At 46.2% G+C, this 14,972-nt stretch overlaps 1 long non-coding RNA gene across 2 annotated transcripts in view; it reads right to left on the reverse strand.

Moving 5' to 3' along the window:
* LOC140393146 (uncharacterized) overlaps nucleotides 1-14,972 on the reverse strand; it is a 72,396-nt gene that overhangs the window by 4,291 nt on the left and 53,133 nt on the right. Inside the window, exons 1-2 of one of the 2 annotated variants that reach the window (XR_011935508.1) lie at nucleotides 14,280-14,343; nucleotides 8,546-8,674 (exon numbers count right to left, since the gene is read on the reverse strand). This is a non-coding gene — a long non-coding RNA (uncharacterized lncRNA). Of the gene's footprint in view, nucleotides 1-8,545; nucleotides 8,675-14,279; nucleotides 14,344-14,972 lie in introns of those variants that run through there. The other variant, XR_011935509.1, reaches the window with a different exon arrangement.

A 14,972-nucleotide genomic window follows, 5' to 3' on the forward strand; every position in this document is an offset into this window, starting at 1 on the left:
CACTTAAGCCCTCACTTCCCCCCTAACCCCGCAACCCAACAACCCCTCCCAACCTCTTTGGTCACTAAGGGCAATTTATCATGGCCAATCCACCTAACCTGCACGTCTTTGGACTGTGGGAGGAAACCGGAGCACCCGGAGGAAACCCACACAGACACGGGGACAACGTGCAGACTCCGCACAGACAGTGATCCAGCGGGGAATCGAACCTGGGACCCCTGGCGCTGTGAAGCCACAGTGCTAGCCACTTCTGCTACCATGCTGCCCCTAGATGATTTAGTCACGGCAGAATTCCGAGCTTCTGACCTGCTGAAGGTTTTGGGAAAAAAACCTCAAACACAGTATTCTGGATTTTTCAAATTTTTCCAGCCATGGAACCTTTTGTACTGAAGGAACCCCTGAGAAACATTCTTATTTTGCTGAACATCCAAAGCACAAAAAAATGATTGTTTTGGCGCAATAGGTAAGAACATACAAAAAATAAATTCATGCAAGTCTTTTTTATCTCTCATAAGTATACATTTCCTGTAATTAAAAACGCACTTGGGCCTTACCTTTTTGTCATTTTTAATGGGAGGATCGCAGCTACTCCCCCCCCCCGCCACTCGCTGGCCTCACACTTCTCGCCTCCGCCACTCGCTGGCCCCACACTTCCCGCTCCCGCCACTCACTGGCCTCGCACACTGATGTTGGAGGTGGATTGAAGATATGTGGAGCACCCGGAGCCAGGGCTGTTGATGAGGAGGAAGGAGTTAAAGGGAAGGTATAACCTTCTATCTACGGGCAGGGTGGATTGGCAGTTGAGACGAGCGCGGGGGTTATGATGGTGAGCAGGTCAGCCAATTGTTGGCGGGCGAGCTCCGTCGGCAGGCAGCGGTGGGGAGAATTGTGCGGATTAGGGATGGGACAGGTGGGGTGGTGATTTCTCCGGAGCAACAGGGTGTTTGAGGATTTTATAGGGGGTTATATGTCAGAGCCATCGGAGAATGAGTCGGGGATGAGGGAGCGACTGGAGTGGCCAGAGGTGAAAAGGGACAGTTTAGAGGAGCCATTCGGGTTGGAGAAAAGTAGGTAGGTAGGTAGAGATAGGGACGATGCAGTCAGGTAAGGTGCTGGGGCCAGATGGATTCCCGGTGGATTTTTATAAAACATTTAAGGACAAGTTGGCACCGCCGATGGTGGAAATAGTTGAGGATGTGATGGCGAAGCGGGGGAGGGGGGTCGGTTACGTGACACTATTTCATTGTTACTGAAAAAGGATAAGTACCCGGCGGAGTGTAGTTCGTATAGGCCCATTTCTTTCCTGAATGTGGATGCCGAGATATTGGTGAAGGTGCTGGTGGTGAGGCTGGAGCTGATGGGGGAGGATCAGACGGGGTTCGTCAAGGGCAGGGAGCTGAATGTGGTGCTTTCTCTGGCAGAGGGGAGAGAGTTAGAGGTGGTGGCGGTGTTGGATGCAAAGAACGCATTTGACAGAGTGGAGTAGAGGTATCTGTTTACAATACTGGAGAAGTTTGGGATTGGGCCTAAGGTTGAGACTTGGGTAAAGTTGCTATATAAGGATACAACAGTTTGTGTGCAGTGGAATGAGACGCAGTCGGAGTGCTTCCTATTATTCTGGGGAACGAGACAGGGGTGCCCCCTGGTCCCCCCACTTGTTTGCGTTTGCGATTGAGCCCTTGACGATTGCGCTGAGGGATTTGGGCTTAATGACAGGGAAAGTGGGGGGGGGGGGGGAGTGCTTTGTGCATAGGGTGTCTCTAAACAGATAACTTTCTGCTATATATCACAGACCCTGGCTCTTCAGTGAGGGACATAATGGGGTGGCTAGGGAAATTTGGGGTATACATTGAATTTAGGGAAGTGTGAGTGTTTTGTTGTGTATCCTTCGGATGGAGGGGCGGGACTGGAGGGGTTGCCATTTAGGGTGGCGACAACTCACTTTCAGTACTTGGGGGTGCAGGTAGCGTGGGACTGGGCGCGACTCCTTCAGCTAAATTTCACAAGCCTGGTAGGGAAGGTAAAGGAGGATCTGGGAAGGTGGGATAGTCTCCCATTGTCGTTGGCTGTCCAGGTGCAGGCTGTCAAGATGAATATTTTGCCATGGTTTCTGTTCCTGTTCCAGTGTCTAATGGTCTTTTTACCAAAGACATTTTTTTGAGGGATGGATAGGTTGGTCTCATCATTAGTTGGGAAGGTGGCGAGGAAATAGAATGCGATGCTTCAAAGAGGGCGGCAGTCGGGGAGCTTGGCTGTTCCGATTCTGTTGCACTATTACTGGGTGGCGAATGCAGAGAAAGTACGGGGCTGGAGGAAGGAGTCGGAAGCTTTGTGGGTGCAGAAAGAGGCGGGGTCCTGCAAGGGGTGTCGGGGTTGCGGGCACTGGCAATGGGGCTGCTGCCGCTAGCCCCAGAGAAGTATTCTGGGTATCTGGTAGTGGTAGCCACGCTGAGGATCTGGAGGCAATTTCAATGGCACTTTGTGAGGACGGGAATCATGGGACTGAGTGGGGGAGGATAGATGTGAGGTTCCAGGGATGGGAGGAGAAAGGGGTGAAAGAGATGAATGACCTGTTTCTGGAGGGGAGATTTCCAAGTCTAGAGGAGTTGGAGGTGAAGTGTGGGCTGCAGCGTGAGTGAGGCTTTTGGTATATGCAGGTGTGGAATTTTGCAAGAAAGACTTTTTCGAGGTTCCTGGTGGGGCAGCCCTCCTCGTTGGTGGAGGAGGTACTGTCGGTGGGGCAGGGGAGGAGGTGCTGTCGGTGGGGTGGGGGAGGAGAGAGTTAGAGAGTGGGGTTGTCTCAGTGAAGAGTCGGTGATGGGGCTAGAGGAAGGACTATAATGCAAAGTGTCACCGCCTCGGCCTTATTGTGAGGCTGGGGTTGATTAAGATAAAAATGATCTATAGGGCATGTTACGTTCTGTGTAACATGGTAAAGATCTACACAGAACATCTAGTTCTTTGACTAGTAAGATAGTTTATTACCAAGATGAACACGTGGAAAGATAATTAATGACCTATAATACAAATGATAACTAATAATTGAATTCAGTGAATTTTCCTGGAGCTACTTCTAATGCAACTATCCTCTGGTATGAAGTTCTCCCAACTGCCGAATCTCTCGAGTCACCTGGTGGATCTCTATCGCCACCTGCTGGTTGGAGGTTGTATAGATAACTATATACATCGATGCGCACATGCATACCACCACAGGGCATACTTATCAAAGATGAGGATGTGCCAGCTGTTTGATGGGGTGGAGGATAGCTGTGAGCGGTGTGGGAGGGGCCCAGCCAACCATGTCCATAAGTTCTGGTCCTGCCCGAATTTGGAGAGATATTAGGGGTCATTTTTTAGCACCATGTCCGAGGTTCTGCATATGGAATTGGAGCCAGGTCTCCTGGAGGCCATATTCAGGGTGTCAGACCTGCCAGAGTTGCAGACGGGAGTTGGCAAAGACGTCTTAACCTTTGCCTCATTGATCACTCGAAGGTGGGTCCTGTTGGGGTGGAGGTCAGCTTCTCCCCCTTGTGTCTCGGCGTGGCAGTGAGACCTGCTGCAGTTTTTAGCCTTGAAATAGCCAAAATGTGTTCTGAAAGAGGCAAATGAGGGGTTCCACCAGAGTTGGGGTTTGTTCATTTTTCACTTTGTAGATCTAGTTGCTGCCAAAGGGGTGGGGGTTGGGTGTCGGGTACTGTTTGTGTAAAAATGTTGAATAAAAATATTTTACAAAAAAAAAGTATGGAGCACTGGTGTCTTTGAGACAGGGAAACCTTCTTGTACCCATTGCATACAACAGAATATTCAATTTACCAGCCAAACAGAAAGTGGTGTGGCACACTATCAGTTCACAACCCAAACTCCAAAACCCTGGTAACTTTATTTTTACACACTCTACACACATCCCATCTGCCAAAATCCTTGGCTAAGTATGATGAATATTTAAAATTAATTTTGAGACTTTAGTTTTTTAAATGTATGTGCACATGCATATCACCACAGGGCATACTTATCCCAGCCCTGCACAGCCAACTGATTCCCTTCTCTTTCATCTCTCCTGAACAGGTGGGTTCCTTGATGAAGCCACAGCAAAAGGAACACTTTAGTGCAACGTGAGCATTCGTGACGTGGGAGCCTCAACAGTTAATGTTAACAAGCTGATTGACCACAAGTGGCATCAAAGCTGATATTAATGCTGATCTCACCCAATCTCCATGTACACATATTGCCAGGAAAAATTGTTGGTGAGTATCTTTGGTCAATTCTCCCATTTCCAGAATGTGTACCAAAGCCAATTATAGTACCCCTACCACAGCATTATCTGACATGGGCCGGGATTGTCCTATCCTGCGGCGGGTCGGAAAATCGGCGGGAGGCGCGAGATTCGCGCCAAGCTGCTTTGACGCTGGGCCGCCGATTCTACGGCGACCGGAGAATCGGCGCCAATCGAACCCCTGGGAACGAGTGCCCGCCGGGTTCGTCCGAGTCCCGCCGGCATGGGTTACGTATGGTCCTACCCGGCTGGACCTTGGAGTTCTGGCTGCGGGGGCCGTCCTGGTGGGGAGGGGGGGATGCCGGGGGAATCTGACTCCAGGGGGCGCCTTGACGGTGGCCAGGCCCGCGATCGTAGCCTACCGATCGGCGGGCGGGCTAATTCCGGCGGGGGGGGGGCTATGTTCCTCCGTGCTGGGCCCCTGTAGGACTCCACCATATTTCCCGGGCGCCGGCGAGGAGTTGGCAATCCACGGTCATGCGCGGACCCGTGCCGGCCATGGTGTACATGCACGGACCCGCGCCGGACGTGGCGCACACGCGTGGACCCGCACCGGCCGTGGTGCGCCAGAGCAGCAGACACCACTCCGGCGACGTACTAGCCCCCTAGGAAGGAGTGAATGCCTGAGATGGGAGGCTTGTTGACACTGGAGTTGCTCGCCCCGGTTCTGATGCCGGCGTCAACTCTTGGCCGGGTTGTCAGAGAATCCCGGCCATGAACCTTTGGGGCTAGATTTTTCGGCCGCGCCCATCACAAGATCACCATGAACGGAACGGGGACCATGTCCGTTGACCTCGCCGGGTGGGCGCAGCCAAAAGAAATCCCACCATTAGTCAGTAGAGATTGGGTATCTTTTCGGAAGGGAATTCCAGGTGTTTGACGCAGCGTCAGTGAAAGAGCGCGTTATCTTTCCCAGTCAGGATGGTACGAGGGGAACTTGCAGATGAGGCAGGGTTCCCATGCATTGGCTGCTGTTATCCTGGTAGGTGGTGAAGTTCATGGATTTTTAAGGTGTTGTTGAATGAGCTGTGGTGAATTGCTATACATCTTTTAGGTGATACACACTGCTTCCACTGTGCCAGTGTGTGGGGAGTGGTTTTTCAAGGTTGTAGATAGCCAATCAAGTGGGTTGCTTTGTCCTGGATGGTGTTGAGATTCTTGGGTGTTTTTAGTGCTGCACACAGCCAGGCAAGTGTGGAGCATTCTATCATGCTCCTGACTTGTGCCTTCTAGATGGTGGACAGGAATCCTTGTCACAGAATTCCCAGCTTCTGACCTGCCCACTGCCTGAATAGCCACAGTGTTTATGTGGTGGGGATAGTTATGTTTCTGGTCAATGGTGACTCCCAGGATATTAATGGTGGGAGATTCAGCGATGGCAATGCTTGTTGGAGATGGTCATTACCTGGTGCTTGTGTGGCATGAATATTATTTGCTACTTAGCGCAAGCCAAAATGCTGTCCAGATCTTGTGTGTGGAAGCAGCCAACTTTGTTATCTAAGAAGTTATAAATACAAATAAACAAGTTGCAATCATCAGCAAACCTCCCTATTTCTGACCTTATGGTGGCGGGAAGGTCAGTGATGAAGCAGCTGAAAATGGTTGAGCTCAGGACACTGCCCAAGGTGTCCTAAAATCTCCTGCAGTAATGTCTTAGGGGTGAGATGATTGGTCTCCAACAACCAGAACTATTTTCCTTTGTGCTAGAGTATGACTGTGATGGGGATTGGTTAGCTTAGTTAGCGAGATAACCGGGTATGGTGTAGAATGATGCCAATGGTATGGGTAATCGCTATAGTGACTGTGGTAGTTCTTGGGACTTCCCTGCTGGTGGGACAGAGCATACACAGAACTGGTGATGGAGTCTGGGAGATTGGCTGATTAGGAGGGGTTATTGGGTTACAGGGATAAGGTGGAAGTGAGGTCTTAAGTGAGTCGGTGCAGACTCGATGGGCCAAATGGCCTCCTTCTGCACTGTATGTTCTATATTCTAACATGTGATGTATGACAGAGGTTTATTTTTTGGACAACATGAAAACACTTGTCCTACAACAAGACCATATTTTTCCATGCTCTGTCTCTTCTACCACCTTCACATGGTTGTTCCTGAGGAGGTAAATAAACTAACATAGTGACATCAGTAGGGAAGTGATTGCTCAGGGCTATGTTGAAAGTACTTCTGTAGTGCTGGATGTAACGTTTTTGCGCAATTAGGATAAGTTGCTAATTTAGCTCTTATATTGAAAATTCTTCTAAGTCCATTAAATATCCATTACGTTAATGGTCCATTAATTTAATGACAGCTGCATGCTAATGTTGTTCATTAGTTAATGCCCACATAGCTTTGGAAGAGGAAGCTAGCCATATAACCATTACCATCGCTGGTAACCTTGATCTACTATAGCGTATGGGCATATCTTTAGTTACATTTATCTCACACTCGAGCATTAGTAGAGCTTTATAGACATTTGAAGAATGATCATCATTTCATGTCAATGAAAACAATTACAAAAACTCCTTTACAATATATGGTATGAAATTTTTTTTCAAAGTATTTTGTCCAGAATATTATTGAAAAACATATATAATGTACAAGAAGCAAAAAAAATGCTCTGGTTTATAGTGAGATTAGGTGTTTGAAGTTGAACTGAGGGAGTTGAACCCATGCAGTTGATTTTTATTCCAGGTTCCCAATCTTTCACTGGGCTGAATACCTGCTCAGGACCCAGAGATGACAATGCCAGGATCCTGGAAGACATTTTCAAGAAGGTGGTCAATTGAGGCTGGCTCCAGGAGCCCCATCTAATTAAAGACAGCGAGAGGGCTCCACAGCTGGGAATGGTCAACGCTCTGGCAGCTAGCAGCTCCACCAGTGCTGCCTGTATAGTTGGGGGACGGCAAGGGTGTCCCTGAAAACTTGTACATGTTACAAAATTTCCCATGGCACCAGCTACCAGACCTGGGGGAAGGGGGGTGGGGGTGGGGGCAGAATATCCGCTGCCTGCATCAATAGCGCACTACATCTGCAGAATATATAATCCATAGGAGGTCCTCCAGCAACTCATCCAAGGTTACTTTGACAGCATCTCCCTCCCCTATGACTGCTACAATCCAGATGGAAAAGAACCACAATGCCATGGAAACACCATCAATTTTAAGTTTCCCTCCGAGTCACACCGCTCTGACTCAGGCAAGTTTTGCAATTCTATTGTGCTGGACGGACATGCTGGAATCCCCTATTTAGGGCCATTAATCGCAGGAGTGAAGATAAAGGCCCAACAGTGTCTTATCAGAAAAACTAGGGATGGGAAATAAATACATGATTACCTTTATTCAAGTTAAGAGATAAGTCTTTAGAAATAAGAAATCAGACTGTTGGAGGGACAAAATGCTCAGAGTCCGTCTGCGACCGCGTGGTGTTGGTAAAACTTTGTTTATTCAAACATAATGGCTGTGTGCACACAGGAGAAACAGGAGCTGCTGCTGTTTCCAGCTCGCACGAATCTGTTCTGAAAATTACATGGATTTTCATGCATATATTTCAAGTTTGCTCACAGTTACAGATAAGCATTGACGTCATCGATTAATTTCATACAATATAATCTGATCAGTCGAGATGTCTTGATGAGGTGTTAATGGGTTTGTGTTCCCCGCTCTGGGTAGAACAATGGATCCCTTGCAGGCAAGCTGGGGCCATAGTCTCATGACGTGAGTTTCCCATTGTTATTATAATGTCCTGTGAGATCATAGATCATAGAATTTACAGTGCAGAAAGAGGCCATTCAGCCCATCGACTCTGTACCGGCTCTTTGAAAGAGCACCCTACCCAAGCCCACACCTCCACCCTATCCCCAGAACCCTGAAACCCCACCCAACACTAAGGGCAGTTTTGGACACTAAGGGCAATTTAGCATGGCTAATCCACCTAACCTGCACATCTTTGGATTACATTAGATGATTACATTATCCTGAGTGCAGGGTTAAGGTTTCTTCCTGATTCAAAAATTTAACCCTTTGCCTACCGGTTTCCCACTCCCCTAGAGCTGCGTTTAACCTATGACCTCTTTTATTATTATATATATATTATTTTTCCTCTAACACAGCCACATTCCTGTACAGCAGAGTGAGAGCTCTCATCTGTTCCCATCATTCATGCAATCCTAAATTCCACAATGTCCTATAAGAGCCCAATATCTCTTACTTCAAATCTTCAAGGATATACCCAGTTACCAAAGGTCCACATTAACCTTTCCTCTGTCAAATTTTATTTACCTTATATCACTGGTTGGTGAAGATCCTTTGATGTTTCAGGGCAATAATATTCATGATTTGCCACGGCTTACATTTGGCATCATCTGAAAATGTGGACAGTACCAACCCAATTTTTAGCTACGAAATCATCTGTAAAAATTGAAGACTTGAATTTAAAAAGTTACTTATGATGAAAGAAACGGTAAAGTGTATTAAGCCTCTGAATTTATAATTTTTTTAAAATATAAATTTAGAATACCCAATTCATTTTTTTCCAATTAAGGGGTAATTTAGGGGTAATTGAGCTGGTTTAGCTCAGTGGGCTAGACAGCTGGTTTGCAATGCAGAACAAGGTCAGCAGCGTGGGTTCAATTCCCGTACCAGCTTACCCGAACAGGTGCTGGAATGTGGCGACAAGAGGCTTTTCACAGTAACTTCATACTTGTGACCAATAAAAGATTATTATTTTTATTATTATTTAGTGTGGCCAATCCACCCACCCTGCACATCTCCTGGGTTGTGGGGGTGAAAGCCACGCAAACACGGGGAGAATGTGCAAACTCCACACGGACAGTGACCCAGAGCCGGGATCGAACCTGGGCGCCGTGAGGTGGCAGTGCTAACCACTGCGCCACCGTGCTGCCCTTGAATTAATTTTTTTTAGCTATTTACTCAAAGGATTATAAGTGGACACGGCTGTTCCCAAATGAATTAGAACTCTGAATGTCTTGTTTTTTAAAAAAGTACAGAAGGGATTAGCAGCAGTTCAGGTTTGTTTATCAGTCGGGTATGTGTGGTGGGTGGCTAGAAGATAAGGATTAGGTGGGGAGAAGGGTGTTATTTGTTTGGAAAGCTTATTTCTAAATACATTTGGAGGACTTCCTGATATAGCATCTGCTGTTAAATCACTTTCAAGCATGAGTGTGGCGATCTTTGTGAGGGGTTTCCAGGATGGTAGACGTAGTGATCACAAAGATATCCAAAGCTCTTTTCAAAGAACTAAACTAACTTTATTTTAACACTACTAAATGTGAGTTCGACACTTACTCCAAATAGCAAACATACATATAAGAATTAAACTACACTCACAAACACTATTTATATCTATTAACTATAACAATTATATTTTAACTAACTCTGTCATACACTATGAATCTAATCTCGAGCTCCAACCGAATCTGCCCAAGAAGTCCAAGAGCACTGTCCTTTAGCTCCCTCTAGTGGCTAGGTTTAAAATGACATAAACTCTTTCCATGCTGTACATTTGTATAATGTCGCAATGCGTATCCGGGAATAAATTTCTAGAGCATCTCTTCCAAGTCTGGAAGGCTGAGTCAGTGTCAGAGGCATCCACACAAAGTTCAAAACTGTGAATACATCCAGTTATAACTCACTCAACAAGATGCAACTTTTGTAAGGGTTTTTCATGGCCAAACTGATACTTAACAGCAGAGTGGGAGGACCGCAACAGTGCACAATATGGAGAAGCGTGGAAATACTGACAGAAGCTTCTGGATTTCCTTGTCGACTTCCAAAGGTTATGTTGGAATTATGTTGGAAAACTGACAGTTTTGTTGTCATTACCACTATTGAATCTGGGCCAAAATTGTGAGCCAGTAAGAAAACCCTTAAGCAAAACAATTCCTTTTTAAAAATGTATTTTATTCCAAACATACTCGAAGGTACAAAAACATAAATAAATCAAAGAACATTCTCTGCACCCCCCAGTTTGTGCAAGTTTTCTCCCAGTTTCATCCCCTCCTTCCTTGCCACCGCCCCCCCCCTCCCCCCCCCCCCACTACCGCGACAAACAGTTCTTTAAACATGGGCATGAACAGTCCCCACCTTATCTCAAAGCCCCCCGCTGATCCCCTCAATTAAATCGTGAGCTTTTCCAGCCAGAGAATGTCGTACAGGTCGCCCAGCCAGGCCGCCAACCCCGGTGGCGTTGTCGACCGCCATCCCAACAGAATCCTTCGCCGGGCAACCAGAGAGGCGAAGGCCACAACGTCGGCCTTCCTTCCCTCCATCAACTCCGGCCGTTCCGACATCGCAAACATCACCACCATAGATTCCAGCCAGGCCTCAGCCCCCACAATCTTCGACCCCCTCCCAGTATCTCTCCAACGTCTCACAGCCCTAGGACATGTGCCTGATTTGCTGGTCCTCGCCCACACCCCTCACACTTATCCGCCATCCCCTGAAATAACCCACTCATCCTCGCTCGAGTCATATGCATCCTATGCACCACCTTAAACAGAATCAAACTCACCCTCACACGAGGTCGAATTCACCCTATCGCCTCACTCCGCACTCCCCATCCTATCTCCGCCCCCAATTCTTCTCCTTCTAATCCTCACCACCTATGCTCCCCCAACCACCCATATATATCTCCAATCCTACCCTGCCCTTCCGCGTCCGGCCACGGATATGGGCCCATGGCTGGGGCCCATCCCCTGGGTGTTCGAAGGTTGGCTGCTGCATCTGTGATCTTGCCTCCCGCAGTGTTCAGGCACAGTGTCCAGGCATCAATGTGATGGGGATACGGGGTAATATGCATTACATGCTACATGGCCTACCCACCCACGGGGATCCACTTGGAATGTGAAGAGGCCATTTAACTATGATTGCCAATTCCCTAATGCAATGGCCTTTGGCCGCACGGCCAGAGGCCTCCACGGTCAGTGGGAGTCATGGATGGTCGGTGGGTCAGATAGGCAGGAACTAGGGGTCCCCTGGAATGGTACCCACGATCCAGGGTTGGCATGGAGGACCTGCGCACGGTTGCTCCCCCCAACAGAGCCCCCCCCCAGTCCTGATACCCCAACCCAATGCAGACCACCCCAACCAGGGTTACACCGGGCTCATTGCCTTTGAGCGAAGATGGCTACTCGCCTCCTAATGTCCCCGCAGCAGCCCTTCTGCCAGGTTCACGTTTTAAAAAGGAGTACTAATCAGCACCAGCTTGCCCACTTGCTGTGGAGGCCGCTGAATCAAGGGAGCCTGTTGGATATGGGGTTTCTCCCGTTAATTGGATAGAAATAGGGGTTAACTCACCACGCTACGGCGGGATCCCAATTTCGCCTATGGGAGCGGGCCGGTAGCATCACAACCGATTTGGCACCCAGCATAGATATTGTTTTTGGCCTCCATTCACCGACCTTGTTTTGCTTGAGCGAGTGTGTAACAAGGCTACTGAATCACGCCCTTGGTGTCAATTGATAGCGGTAAATCCACCACAAATTAAATTAAATTCCGTCATATATGTCTGCTAAAGCTGGGATTAAGAGGTTAACAGCTCGGCAGGCTGTGATGTCACTCATGGCAGGGGCTGTGTCTCTTTTGAGTTTAGTTTTGAGGTTTCTGTTCTGGATTCTGAAAGCTTTGCTCCCAAGGACTTTGTGAATAAATCTGTAAGCAGCTGAGTGTTAACTTTAGTAATAAATGGCATTTGACCTGTGTGTGTGAATCTTGTTTAATTGAAAGTTTAGACGTAGATGGGAATGTAGGCTCAAAGACCATTCTTTTGTTTAGGAACTGTTTAACTGTTAATTGAAAGGCTGCTTTTTCCTTGTATGTTGCTGGAGTAAATTCTGTGTTAATAATAAAATTTGTTTGCATATGAAAGATCAACATGGAGCAAACTGTCCCTTCCTCACAGTTCACAAACTGAAAAATTGTTGGGGTTTCTTGTCCGGTTTCCTATATAAATAGGGGTCTGGTCCGGGTACCATAACAGGAGGCAGAAAGTCTCTTTGGCTCACATCAGGTGAATGCTGGTAGAAGCTTGCAGTTGGTTGAAAAGGCTAAATGCGTGAGGTGTTAAAACAGAGCTGGAAGATTCACCTAGCTTGGGCTAGAGTGAGGATCTCCAATATTCCGCATCCTGTGAAAGACAGCTCTGGAGTTAGCAGTAGGAAGCTGCGAAAGGAAATCTCCCTAGGGACTGATCCCTTTTGGACTGAGCCTGGAAGAATTGAATGTCCACTTAAAAGATAGTGTAATGTATACCTGCAAGTGTGTTTTTTCCTTTGTGCTAAAAATAAGAAACGGGTGGGGAGTCCGTCCTGTGATCAAGTATAAATTATTATTTTACATCCTGCACTTAGAGGTGCACAAGGCTGACGATGGGTGGGATTTTCCAGTTGTGCCCACCCCGATACAGGATGGTCCGTCACATTTTCTGTCCCACCAATTCCCGCACCTGGTGGGATCGAAACATTTACCTTTGTCTGTTTCCATAGCTAGTTTTTCCTGGAATAGGTTGCTAGCCTGTCAGCAGAGGCTTATAGCTGGAGGGATGCCATTCCGCACTAGCAATGCTAACCAGGATTCTCTTGCTCTTACCACCTGTTATTGTCATGTATTGGAAAGATTTTGTAGGTTGATACTCGACCTGTTGGATGTATTATAAATGTGCCTTCCTTGGCGATCAAGTCTTGGATTGGGACTCAAACCAGGGCTTCTAGCTCAGAGGCAGAGACATGAACCACTGCTCCACAAGCCTGCCAAAGTATAAGTTGCTCACAATGATGTTTGGTCAATAGGGATTTTAGACTTTTGTTACAGTAAATACCTTAAAACATTAGTCATTCGACTATTAACTGGACATTTGAATTTATTTTTCCAAGTTATTAGTCTCCAGGGGGATCGTAGCAGAATTATGAATTGGCTTAGCCTCAAAAGCTTTGCCAGAGAGAAGTTCGGATTTCCACCCAACCTGGTGTGAAGAAATGCTTCCATTGAATGGTCTAGCTTTAACTTTGAAGTGTAGCCCCTTGCTCTGGATTCCTCTACCCGAGGAAATAATTTACTCTACCCCATCAAATCCTTGCATGGAGAGCATATGCAATTGGCAACTTGGTTAACCAAACCACTAGAGGGCAGCACACACCAATTCATTGTAAAGAAAAGCAAGTGGCAGGAATTTGTAAATAATATGGTGCAGGTTCCTGTTGGACAGATTTTTATACAATCATTGTACACCATCTCATAAATGACGTCTATCAATCTAACAGGAACATTGCATATTATTTCTCTATATTGGTCTGGACTCACAGCAGTGACTCGTCTACAACCAGATGTCAGTCCTTTTACCAGTTTATAGAAGGTATGAATTATCACCTAGGCAGAGCATTTTCTAGGCATTCAATTTTCCTTTTGTGTAGGACTGCTGCAGTCTCTGCTCGGCAGTTCTTTGCTTGATGTGGCTCTGACACGAGACGAAGGTGACAAAATCAGTCCTGTGGCATCTCATTTGTGTGGCACTGAGCATTAATGCACCAGAATTTGGCACCCGCATTGCACAATAATGACTATTGGAAAACGCAGTTTAAAATGTTTTAGCAGAGCGAGGAGAAACAGGGATTGCATCTCATTACATTACTGTACGAACTGCCAAAATTCATGTTGAAATTAAGGTGACCACCTGCTCAAATTTGAGAGACTGTTTTTTTTTCCCACTGTAGGTTGTAAAGAAAATATGAAAATGTAAATTCGATGTGAAAAGTTTGGTTATCACCTTTGCTACATCCAATGTGGAAGTCTTAATTATTAATGTTCTTAAACTTTTAATTTTCAGCATCAGATCTCAAGCCATTGGCTCAATTTTCTGCTCTGCCTCCCACCAGTTTGACAATAAGGAAAAGATGGTAACTTAAATTCAGTAAGAAGGACAAAGTCAATTGGATTTTTAAAAGGTCACCATTTTGAGATTATTATTTTAAACAAGTAGCTTCTTCGCTAACAGACTTACCAGAAAAAGGGCTGGGCTTCACTGAAAACAGTGTCCTTAAAAAGTTGTCTGCGGTGCTTTGTACCTTTTGTAGTGGATTAACTCACGCTGAGAGAGTTGAAACCTGTGCCCAACCTCCTTGAGCCAGATTTCTTTCTAATGATTAGCATCTGGAACCTATTAGCTTGTTATTTTCTTTGCTGTTTCTTAATAGCAGAAACCTCAAAAGCACAGTTGGGCCTATATTTGTCCATTTTCAAATAAATGAGTTGCGCCTGGATTTTATGTTGCGCATATATTTTCACATAAGGTTCTGTTGATAACTATTTTTGCATTGCTTCTCCTGAACTCACAGCAACTTGCAACGTGTTAAAATAATCTTTGTTCGATGGTCCTTGTGCTTTTTCAGAAAGGTAACAAAAAATTGTAAATATTTTAACAGGAGGGTGTCCATCTACTTTAACCTCAAAAGAATAACATAATTTAGACTTAAACCATTACCAGTTGCAAAACTATCACTTGTGAACAAAGCATATTAAATGCAAATAGATTTTTTTAAAAATGCTACATAAATAATGAGTTGGGGAAAATTGTACAATGTAAGGATAGGCATAGAATTTTAAGCTCTTTATTGGCCATTCTGATCAAGGCCACTGATCTTTGGCTTCTACTGAAAAACAGAGGAAGAGGAGCATCATTAAAATTCCTGGAATC

This window comes from Scyliorhinus torazame, chromosome 16 (genome assembly GCF_047496885.1).
Source record: "Scyliorhinus torazame isolate Kashiwa2021f chromosome 16, sScyTor2.1, whole genome shotgun sequence".
In the NCBI taxonomy this organism is placed as follows: domain Eukaryota; kingdom Metazoa; phylum Chordata; class Chondrichthyes; order Carcharhiniformes; family Scyliorhinidae; genus Scyliorhinus; species Scyliorhinus torazame.